Source organism: Sinohyriopsis cumingii, chromosome 1 (assembly GCF_028554795.1).
Source record: "Sinohyriopsis cumingii isolate HCF-2022 chromosome 1, ASM2855479v2, whole genome shotgun sequence".
Classification (NCBI taxonomy): Eukaryota; Metazoa; Mollusca; class Bivalvia; order Unionida; family Unionidae; genus Sinohyriopsis; species Sinohyriopsis cumingii.
In genome coordinates this window covers 177,745,733-177,758,960 of record NC_142961.1, presented here as the reverse complement: position 1 = coordinate 177,758,960, position 13,228 = coordinate 177,745,733, and positions in this window count along the sequence as shown.

Below are 13,228 nucleotides of genomic sequence, written 5' to 3'. Positions count from 1 at the left end.
CGGCCAATGTAGGTAGAGGAAACGTGTGTGTGTGATTTAGATTTTTTACGTAGCTTTAACAATTTTCAAGTCTGATCGCTACGATGTATGCAGTGTGGCAGTTTAAAGTGATGTCTAGCACTGGGGCATCATGCCGCAGACATGTAGCATCATGTACCACCCAGTCACATTATCCTGACACCCGCCCGACCAGTCCTAACACTAACCTCTTAATGCTCAGCGCCTAGCGATGCAGCTGTTAGTACCACTTTTATAAGTCTTTGGTATGACTCGTCCGAGGATCGAACCCTCGACCTCCGGCATCCGAGGCGGACGCTCTAACCACTAGGCCACCATATCGGTGGTAGATGAGATTTTTTTGTCAGTATCTTCCTGTTGGTCGGTGGTTCTTACCGGGGATTTCTCGCGTTCTTCCTCTATCAGTTGTATTAACCGCCATGTACAGCCTATTATGCGCTGAAAAATGGTGTTAAACCCAAAACAACAGCAGCAACAATAAAAACAACATTCCCCCACCTGTTACATGCAGAATATGAAGTCTCTGTTTTCATGTACACATCCTCATGAAAATTATATACATTGGGTGATGTTAAGATTACAACGAAAAACGAATGACACGTGAGCTGGTGGGCGGGTTGTTGGATTCAAAGGCACACAGAAAAACACGAACCATTACATTATATTCGTAAAATGTGTAGATACAAAATACGTAGTTAGAATTCTATGGTGAAAATGTCAAATCCACAATTAAAGTAGAATATGTTGGATATTATACAGATACACACCCTATCCATGTATTAATCGACTTTTGTAATCATCCATTTTTTTGTTTCATTATTAGCAGCTAGAGTGAAAGTCGTAGTAATTACGTTTTCTTGAGCGTTACTGTTTGAGAAAACTTTTTTATCGTGACCAACTTGGGTGACGAACAGTTTACCTTTTGGGTCAAATAAGGATCATTTATTATCAGAATACTGAATACACAACTGGAGATTTGAACTATAAAAGATGAATATTATTTTCCGCTATTTTACGACATTGTAAAGAAGGTACGCCTTTGAGTATTGAGCTTTACTTATATGGAAAATTACCAGAAAGGATTTTTTAAAACATTTTAATAAAATTAACCGCTAATGAAGATATCACACTAAATATACCTGTTTCAGCATACATGTCACGTGTTATCTGTGTTTAAGTGATTAAATTGTTGCCAGTTTAGCAACAAAAATTAAAATGCAGTGTTAAATGGTATACCTTTGCCATTTATCTCTCACCACAAAGATGATACAACAAAACCAATTATTACAGAACATAATACAGTTGGCAATTATGTTTGATAGGGTTCACAAGGGATTAAATATTCTATATGGTTGCCATAGCAGCTAGAACACAGCATCATTGTTCTTGAAATTTTTGGTCAGTACAAATTAATAAAATGCCACAACTTTAACAGAAGGAAACATCACATATGAAGTCATGATCAATGTTAAATAAATAAACAAACAATTCAACAGCAAAATACAACTGGGTAACAAAGTTCTGTTGTCTTTCAATAATATCAGGTTCAAAAAATGTGTTGTAATTGCAAAGCACACTAGCTGTCGTCCATATTTCAGAATTCATTACATCATATTCTGAATACTTTTGTTTTATACAACAGTTTATTTAATGACCTAATCAGCAAATGCAAACATGTAGTTTGAATATTTGCAACTAATTTTCCAACCATGCAAATTCCGTGCATTTGTTCTAATTTCATAACAACAAGGGAGACAAATATTTCATTTGTACTAACTTTTGAACATATTGTTTCCAGTGAACCAGTCTAAAAAAGATGAATGAAATTAAACGACCCTGCATAGCAAATATTTGGATAAATACTATATCATTGCAACTATTCCTTGAGTACAGTTACAGTTTATGAAAAAAATAAGTGTTGGGATGAATAATGGCGTCATATAGTTATTAAGTATGTGTCGATCTACATTTAATGGGCAACGCAACAATTCCATAAGCAACTGAAAATCTAAAGCCAATTAAACGGTACATCAACATAAATAGGTCATGTAATCAGTGCAGAACAAAGACATTTTCTAAATAATTGTGAATAATAAAATCACTTATTATATGCTCCGTTAACTTTATATTGCCAGAACTGTGCAACATTTTATGATATTGATCTCTTTCACATTGCACGCGCGTAAAAAAACACATGTGCCCAGTAGTAGCATAATGTATTAGGAACTACTTTGTAAACAAATCATGTACACTCATGTAGTAGACGCATTACGTTTTGAATGATTAAATTTGTTTCTGAATGAACTAAAGCAGCTGTTTAGTGGATTGCCACATACCAGATGCTTTACAATATTCCGCGATAACTTTTTTATACAATATTTCAGATTTAGGCTAGCGACAGACGACAGACAGGTCACACAATTGCTGGGGTCCCTACAAACAGCGTGCAAATGGCAAGGCATAAACTTGTCTTCTTTAGCTGGTAATAAGAATGGCAAAAATGTACTGAGTTTGTTTTACATCGTGAATTTCCTCAAAATACGCTTTCTGAGTTCTGCAAATCCGAATTACATGAACAATGTCATAGGTTCTAAATCTTGGTTAAATATTTCGAAATTGTTCTGTAATTTCTACTACATTCCTAGTGCAATAACATCCTTCTTACTGCACTCAAAATGAAATGAACATTATATTCCAGAGAGTCTTTGATAATTACAATTGAAAGAGTTAATATTTTTCTCACATTATGATTCCAAACATTCAATACCAGAAACGAAACATGCATGCATATCAGTCAAGACGCTGCTTCCCTGCTTCTCAAATCAAATGTACTTAATGTAGAATTGACACAGATAAATCCATTCCTTAATCACAAAACTTAGTAGAATCGACGAAAATACCAAAAGCTATTCATTCAAGACCAAATGCAAAGTTGTCTTAATGCGCATTGATTCACAAAATGACTCTAAATTTCAATTTTTAGTAGAACATAACGACACTTTCTTTCGAAAGTGACGTCGAGCGTGCGACCAAGTTCAAATTATGGTGGTCGGAGTTATGTGTGCATTAATATTGTTGTTGTGTACTGACGAATCTGCGCTGTGTATTTAGTTTAGAATACGTCATAAATTCAGTAACTTTGTTTCTTGAGGTGTGTTTTTTTGTTTATATAATTAAACCTTAAATAGAATTAAAAAATGAGCATATAACAAAACGGTTACTGCATTTGCATAGGAAAATATGAACTCGGTTTTTCGGATGGATATACTGCACTCTCAAGGTAGTGCATGTAGTAGCCTATATTTATGGACACTAGCACATACAATTGTTTGCAATATTGTAAAGCAAAATAACATTGCGTTTATTTATGTCTAAGAGGGCATGCCAGTGATATGTATACATGTTTTCCTAAAGATCACCGTTTACATTTCATATTTTGTTGTTTATCTTTACTTAATAAACTATTACCTGTATAATTTTAGACTCAGAATTTCCCGTGATAATGGAATTTAAAAACACCATGAGTTTAAAGCAAAAGTGAAATACTATCAATTTTACTCTTTTTTTAAGTAATGACATATTTAAAATATTGTTTGCCATTCAAAGACATACATACATTATATATATATATATATATATATATATATATATATATATATATATATATATATATATATATATATATATATATATATATAAAAGCGTGAAATAGAGTAATTAGGTCATATACATATAGCGTTGGTAGTGAAGGATATGTGACCTCTTTATATGGTTTCCTCTATTTTCTCTTTGAAGTCCTTTACAATAGACTAATTATACACTAATATCTGTATCCTAATCCTAATTTGAATATGTGCATATTCCATGCGGGCTTACACCAGTAAAATACTTTGAACTATTAAAGATTGTTGTTGTTGTAGGGTTTAACGCCATTTTTCAGCACACGATAGGCTATACATGGCGGCCAGTATTAATGGTGGAGGAAGAACCCGGGAAAACCCCGGAAAGAACCACCGACCCACGAGAAACTTTAGCCGAATCCGAGATTCGAACCCACGCAGACAGAGGTGAGATGGCAGTGATCCGTAACGGAGAGGGCTTTAGACGACTCGGCCACGTGGGGCCCCATTATAGATTGTTAAAATTCAATCATAATTTTTAAGTCATGTGCCTTTAGAATGTCAATAAAGTCAGCAGAATCTATATGGAAAGGTGACAGAAAACATATGAGACAATGTTTATTTACGTCTGACTGAACTATGGTAACAATAAGTGATGTTCAGTTCTAAGTTTAACAAGCAACAAGTATGACCTAGACGATAGAACGATGGAGAAAATTTAGTCATTATATATCTATTAGTTATAAGGTGAAAAAAACATTTGGCTGTGCTTGGATATCGACAACTGTTGGTACAACATGCGTGTGCCATGAATAGACAGAAAGGTAGTGAGATGAAAAACAAACTAGATTTAATTTTTAATTTTTTTAAAAGATTTTGGAAACAAAAATGTGAAATAATCTATCCTGACTATATTCTGCAAACATAATATTTGAAACATTGTAGTTAGAATATAGTTTTGTAATTTTGTCAGATTATACTTGATTTACATAACACGCATACATTGACATGCCCGTATCACTCTTAATACGGTCAACTAATTACTACGTGCACAGATATCTTGAATCTCCTAGTGAAGCATATGCAGCGTATTATGATATCCAGAATCAGTGTCGGTAGTGTAGGATACACATCATACGATGATATCCAGTGCAGTTTCCGTAGTGGAAGATATACATCATACGATGATATCGAGCAGCAGTGTCGGTAGTGAAGGATATACATCATAAGATGATGTCCAGCAGCAGTGTCGGTAGTGAAGGTTATCAATCATAGGATGATATCCAGTAGCAGTGTCGGTAGTGAAGGATATACATTATACAATGATATCCAGCATCAGTGTCGGTAGTGAATGATATACATCATACGATGATGTACAGTATCAGTATCTGTAGTGTAATATATACATCTGATGATGATATCCAGCATCAGTATCGGTAGTGAAAAAGTTATCGATCATAGGATGATATCCAGCATCAGTGTCGGTAGTGTAGGATATACATCATAGGATGATATCCAGCAGCAGTGTCGGTAGTGTAATATATACATCATAGGATGATATCCAGCATCAGTATCGGTAGTGAAGGTTATCGATCATAGGATGATATCCAGCATCAGTGTCGGTAGTGTAATATATACATCGTAGGATGATATCCAGTATCAATGTCGGTAGTGAAGGTTATCGATCATAGGATGATATCCAGGTGTAGTGTCGATAGTGGATGAAATACACCATACGATGATAGATATCCAGAAACAGTCTCAATAGAACCCGCATAAACTTTGTAACATCTAAAATAATTGACTCTCCACTGATATTTCTTTACCAAAGCTTTTTCCCCTCACAAATCATTGAACTCAAATCATACGCTTGAAAACGTGTTCTTGGATTTTAGCACACACTTAAAGATATATTAATATTTAAATACTATATTTATCACTGAACCAGATTTATTTTTCAACAAACTTCCGTGTTCAAACACGAAGAAAAGCCGACATCTACCAACACCACAAACTCATAATCTACTCTCCTGAGATCTGACTTGGCATTGTTTAGCGTTCAAAGTGAGAAAGCAGAGCACATTTTTGGCCCCAAACCAGACATAGGAAAATTCATGTCACTGTGTATGAATAATCTCAGATTTGATGTTTCATTATATCAGTCTTTATATGATGGATAACCATACTTTCGTCAGTGTAATTTAATCATCCGAGTAGATTATCGTATTTTAATGTTATCTTCTGTTCTCTGCCTTTTGGTTCCACAAGCAAGAGCTTCGTTAAGGGAGGTAATCATAAAAATAAGTATCCTATCGTTACACATTGTTGACCACAAGATACTAATCTAAGTTTACTTTAAAAAAATGTCATTTTATTTTACTACGTTTCATAGTCTTTGTACATTTTATCCTGAACTCGATATACCTTTGATCCTGAACTATTTAATGTTTGGATGTTTCGTTGCGTCTTTGAGATTACAAAATAAGATGAAATATGGATTGTATCTTTAATAGTCATTAATTTATAGGTATATTTCTGACGTAAAAAATATTGACTTGGGCAAGTAATTCGACTCTTTCTTGTCTTAGTCAACTTGCGATCTTCCTAACGTGATACATGAACACTGGAAATACATAAACAATGAAATATTTTTAATTAATTCCCAAGACAGTAATACACTCATTATTGCCATGGAAACCATATAACATTGGAAGACCATTTTGTCACTAAGATGATAGCCACACTGAAACCTTTCATTGGTGTTAATTTGCAGCAAGGTCGTATTTTTAACACGTTTTACTTCATAATGGTGATTGGTGAAATGTCACGTGCATTCTGTCATGGCATCTTAATTGCTACACCAGATGTAGTGAAATATAATGAAGTAACTCTCTTTGTCCCTCTCTGTCTATGTCTATGTCTCTCTGTCTGTCTGTCTCTGTATCTTTCTCAATATGCAGTTTCACCCTGATCAGCTTACCTGCATGTACGGCTTCTTTAGTCCATTTCGAGTAGAAAAAGCTGTTTTTACAGATGTGACTTGTTTGAAAAAAAAAATCTTTTTCTCATTGTTGTTTTTGAAGGGTAAATAAACACTAGGTCAAAGTTGAAATCTAGGACAATTTTGTTAAATTTGTTTGTCTAAAATAATCTTTGGGAAAAATTGAACTTTATGTTTTGACCTGTTCACGTTTGTATCATTGCTCAAGCTACATGCAGTGTACAATTTCGACTGTGTATTACCGTTCCCTTAGCAGTTTGTTCTTTGCAATCTAAAATGTGCTAAAAGTAATTCAACGTTGCAATGAGTTTTCTGTGTAAACCTAACTTTTACGCTCTGTTATTAGGGTAAGTAAATTTGCAATGGGCGTTCTGCTGTTTGACAGTTACGGCAATATTCACAACAAGCCTTTTTTACTTCGGCACTAATTTTTCGGTCAAAAATGCGAGAAATGCGAATCATTATGCCTCATTGCGGTAAAGAAAGCTTCCACCCTCAGAATAAAAATCTAACAGACACTCGGTACGCAAACTCCGACCCTTGGGTGTATTTTTCCTTACCAACATAGATTCATAAGATAGGTTTAATTAAGATCGCACGGGTAATTATAGATATTGTATCCTACAATTTGAAACAGATTGGTAGTTCGGTGTAAACGAAACAGCGTAATCTTTCAAATTAAATATTATCGAAACTACAGTCGGGCATCACTTTATCAGACGTACTCAATTTGTATGATAAGAAAGCATCCTGTAACTCAACACTTCTTCTACTTTTTCTTCTTCTTCTTCAAATCTGTCAAACAAGATAAGAAATGCACATCTTTAAATATTTGCGGCCTTAAACGTACACTGATTTACCCCGATTTTTTTTTAACTCATCTTAAAATATATATTTTTGTGTGTGTGAAACAAGGCTTGGCAAATTTTGAAACAACTGATGTGTATATATATATATATATATATATATATATATATATATATATATATATATATATATATATATATATAAATTTTGAGTATGCGCATTTGGTTATAGTGCCCCGTTGTAAGGAATTCTTAGATTTTGTTAATTACTTTTTTGATTATTGGAAATCGGTGCATTTGGAATGTTTTTCAGCCCGAAATAATTAGCCGATTATTAGGAGCTAACGTCACTGAGTGAAGTGTTAGTGAGTTTCCATGATGTCATATTTCACTTTTAGTGAATTCAGGTCAAAACCACATGAAAGTTTCCCTGTCGTACCATAGTCCCTATTAAAATCTAGTGATGGACGTAGGAGGTGTAACTGCAGTGGCAGTATTTACAGTAAGAAACCGGTAAATTACACAATGGAATCAATAAATAGGGACTCAGCAGATACCCTTTATGTAACCATGGTGGCAAATGTTATTCAGTTGTACTGGCGAAAGGTACCTGTTATCTATGAATCGACTGGCGTAAGGTGGCGTAGTTACAATAGTTACCTGTGCTAGGGGATAGTTGTATAGTTTCTACGGCGTGAACTGCTGACGGTAATGAAAGTTGATGAAGAAAATCCATGCAGATGTGCAGTTGATATATATTAGGCAAGTTGTGAGATTTTTAGTCTTTCATTGATTAGAAGGGTTGACACCGCTAAGTCAAGAAAATACCCCTGTCTTGTAACAAGACAATTTCTGGTGGCAAGACGATTGGGTTGTTTGAATTGTTCTGCGATAGTCTTGTAAATGATTTGGTTTTATTATGGTTAGAACAGACTATTCCTTAGCAATTTGGAAAGAAAGACGTGTCCTATAAAATTTAATAAATAAATAAATAAATAAATAAATAAATAAATAAATAAATATTGATGATAGACCGCCTTTTTAGTCAGCGAAAGTAGATACATTTATCTGCCCTTAAGAAATATGTTTAATTGGAGTACTTATGGTCAGCCATGACTGAATACGTTATCTAGGATATGATACAACAATGATACATAAAGAGTGTTTTAGAGGGCGCAGAAATTCAAAAGAGTAAGCGAGAAGCACGTGTAACATTTTGTCGACACGTGGAAGCTAGAACTGTGCCCAGTGAATGATTTTCCCTCAGTAATAAGCTCGAATGAACTAAAAACAAATATCAGAATTATTGGCCGTGAAATTATGTGCATTTCTGATTCATGAACGTGCCTGCATAATCTTAAAACTACTAGAACAGAACCGCTAAAGAGAATGCCTATTTGACAAAACACCACCCGCTCTATTTAAGTTCATAACCTTTATACTGAATGGATTGAAACCACATACCAGATATGGCAATAATAATAACAACAATAACAATAACGTAATTTCTACATTTATTTGCACCTGATTGAAAACATTATTTGATGTTAAGATTGATTGGTAGAGATTATTCTAGGGATTATTATATGGATATCCTGGTTATTAAAATAATTATTGGGGGTTGGAATTTTAATGGTGCATAGTGCGCTGTAATGGATAGATCGGTATCACTGTTTGCAAAGGGTGAATCGTGTCCCCATAAAATGTATCGCTTGGAAGCACTGAAAAACTTTTCGAAATGGACAAAGTGATGTTCCTTGTGACCTCGACTCTGAGCGAGGACGATACATCTGATGGAAATGCACGCACTCTCGGTTCATTGCCTAAAGATTTAAGGTAGGTGACTATTAGGAAGAAGTGAAACACCTATCCAATTAGAAAAGAAAAACATACAAAAGTTCTCTTATGCTGCTATATATTGACTCATTGAATACAAATACCATTTAAAGCAAAGCGTTCAGTATGAAAACATGAAAATTTGATATTTCGCACGTTTGTCAAGGCGATATAAATTTGCATTGGTAGATAATAATCGTTTCCCAGTGATTTTTAAGTTTGGCTAAGTATAGGACAAATCGTTAAACGGGATGAGATACAAAAGTCGCGCAGTTAAAATCAGATTGATCTGCGCCCATCGTCTGTATACATAGTGTGATTCTAGTGAGTTGATTATGTGAAGACAGATGTCTATTTTTGTTCCAATGCATATGTTGTTTTTAATTAATCTTATGCAGTGTTAGATCAGAACAGTTTTAGAAGTTGTTTGCTGCTTGGAACCAGAGTTTGGTAAATTAGACAGATGTTTCACTCGTGCTGTGAGTGAAACAGAGCTAAACTGATAAGGAAAGGTGGTGGTTTGTACATGATTGTTTGTAGGTTTGTGGACTTTTTATCTGTCCCTGTAGAGTTAGTATTTGTTGTAAACAGCTGACTGACGGCAGTGTCAGGTCTATCACAGGTATGTGGACGGCAATGTGTTGCCAGGCCAGTTTGGGCGTTGAAGCCATGGTTGACTTGATGTTGAGGTTCGTAAGAGACGTGTTATTCTTTGAAGAACACATTCTCTAATCTCGTTGTAACAGGAATGTGTCTGAGTGACATTGTCATTTACCTGCTAGCGACTTGCCATTTGGAAATTGCTTCGTACAGTGTATTGACTCAATGTGGTTTTCATCATGCATATTTTGAATGGTCTGCTTGGATGGAATAGTGTCCGTTTGGGAAGTTCTGAAGGACTATTCATAGCACATAATAATTAATTATCAGAATGATGTAATGATATTGCACACTGCAGTATAGTTGAGTCGATTACGTGATGTTCCAAACTTTTGCTTTTGCCAGTAGGTTCTCTTATGGCTATGTTTAGTCGCTGTAGCATTGGTCCATCAGTAATGAGTCAGTTGTACGAAGATGGGATCAGCTGACCGAGACTGAGTCGAAACATACATTTTGCTCAGATGCGCTACGATCTATTGGGAAACGTGTATCCTGGTGGAAATGCAAACTCCAGACCTGATTTTTTTCGGGTAATGAGGAACAGTCCTGTGTTGCATTTGTTTTCTTATTGTTAGAGACCTATGTGTAGAGAAATCATTCCTGCAGCGACTTCTAAGGATTGTTATAAAAGAGTTTAAACAAGAGTAACTTAATGGAACATTTTGATGCTGGATTCAGCTTGGTTTATTTGTGTTTATTGTTGACATTTAGGTTACTTATAAGCAATTAGTGAGTCAAAAATGTTTAGCTGGGGATACTGAGTGATGAGCTATTAGGAACAAGTCCATTGATTCAGAGATTTGTCTTATATAATCATGTTGTTAGTCATTATTCGGGTTGGGGGTTGATTTTAGGGGAAATCATCACTTTTGATTAGACCAAAATAAGTGAGACGTTTGTGACACTTGAGGACGAGTGAATTTTTTGTTTTTAAAAAGGCCGGGGTAATGTAATATATTTATTTAGCCCGTAAAAATTAGCCCATTACTAACAACAAACTTCACATAGTGAAGTGTTAGTGAGTTTCCATGATGCAATGGTTCATATTTAGTGAATTCAGGTCAGATCCGCATGAAGGTGTCCCTGTCGTACCATAGTCCCTATTAAAATCTAGTGGTGTACATTGGTGGCGTAGTTTCTACGGCGTAAACTGCTGAACCTACGGAAAGTTGATGGAGAGAAGCCTTACAGTTGATATATACTTGGCAAGTTGTGAGATTTGTAATCTTGCGTTGATTACGAGTAAAATTTATGTAAAGAATGGACACGTCGGGCCTTATAATTTATAACTGAAGTCGTACAGAAGTCTTTAGAAATTTAGGGTAAACTTGTGACTTCTAGCGGAATCGCGCCAGGGTTTGACACCGCTCGATGAAGTAAATATCCATGGCTTGTGACAATATATTGCTCTAATAATCGAAACAAAGATATCTCCGCATCAGCGTTGGGTTGGCCGTTTAGTAAATAACTCTTTTTATAAGCATCATTCAGATAACATACTTTAGTTTAAAGTTGAGAAAACTGGTTTTCGAACTGACAACGACGTCTTTTGGGGGTTCATATGTGTGCCTCCATCCCATTCGTTGCTTTATACTAAAAACGAGATTGACATGTTCGTATTCGAAATTATTAACAGGGTTACTTCGAACAAATATGTTTTAGACGGGAGAATTTAGAGCCAGAACTCATAACATACATGAATATTTGGAATTAGATGATTTCTTTCTCAAACACTTTAATTTGGTGTCTATTATGTATATTCAGTTTTTCAATGAAACCACGAAAATTCTCGATGAATATAAATTGCTTTAGAAACGAGTAACACCGGACCTTGAAACAAATAACACTGGGGAAATTTCCTTTAGACATATGTATAAATAAAAATCATATTATATTCCAGGGAAGATGTGGTAATGACATGGTTGTTGATTCGACAACTTTCCAAATTACTTCTGCATTTTTATTATTCTATGGTCTCTATCGACGCTCTGAAATGTGCTGATAATTGTTGCATATATGACCTTGACCCACTTATACTGACGGTCACTCATTATTAATTACTGGCTTTATTACAAAGCCAAATTTTACTTGACGAAAACAAAATATCATCCTAAAACCATGATGACAAGGAGATAGGATAAAATTATAATTAATATTCAAACGGTAAACTTGAACAGATAGTACAGAGATGCACAAAGGAGCATATAATAACATCGATACAAATGTTACCAACAGGATGTATTCTTCGATCACCACATTATTTAACGATCTGCTACGAAATGCTTTCTTGTAAATAGTAATCACAGTTGCAATAAAAATAACATATGGTTCAGAACGAAATGCCAAAAGGCCGCAGAAAATATCGCCTAACAAGAAAAATACATAACGAAAACCAAAGACATACAGACAGAATAAACCTTGCGAAGGCAAGGAAAATACAAAATAAGCCCAACTATTTTTACGTAAACAAACAAAATAGTTTAACACAAAAAATTAGAGGAAAATGAAAAGCCCAAAACCAAAGGATTATTTGAAAATATATAATTAACCAGGAAGGGTGCAGAGGAACAAAATGTTAACCTGGAAGAATTCGATGAAGTTGTGAAGTTTTAAAAATAAGAATGCTGACAAAGAAATTGGAAAAAATATTCGAAGATGATAACAATATAACAATACATGACAACGACGAATTTCTTAATTCTGCAATTACTAAATCAGAAAGTATCATTATTACTGCAAGTCTACAACAAAACATCGTCGAATGACTTTGTAATAAACGAATATATAAAATGCAGCACGGACATGCTTATGCACTATTGTTACATTTATACTATAGCATTTGATACTGGTCTGATTCAGTATGCTTGGCTTGAAGGATTGATCAGTCAAATATCTTAGGGGAAATGGGACCCAATCGCATTTGATAATTATAGACCTATCACGATTGTGAGCTGCTTTAGTAGTAGTAAGGTGGGGTACATTAGCGACAATGGGAATTAGCATTACAGAGACCCCTGGGTCAGATTAGCGACAAGGGAAATTTAACATGGCGAAAAATCGTGGGTCAGATTAGCGACAAGGGAAATTAACATGGGGAATAAATCGTGGGTCACTCTAGCGACAAGGGGAATTTAACATAGAACTATAGTGTGGGTCTGTCTAGGGACAATGGGAATTTAACATGGGGAATAGATCGTGGGACTGTCTAGGGACAATGGGAAATTTAACATTACGGAAACCCCTGGGGGATATAGCCTCAAGGGAATTTAACATATGGAAATTGAACA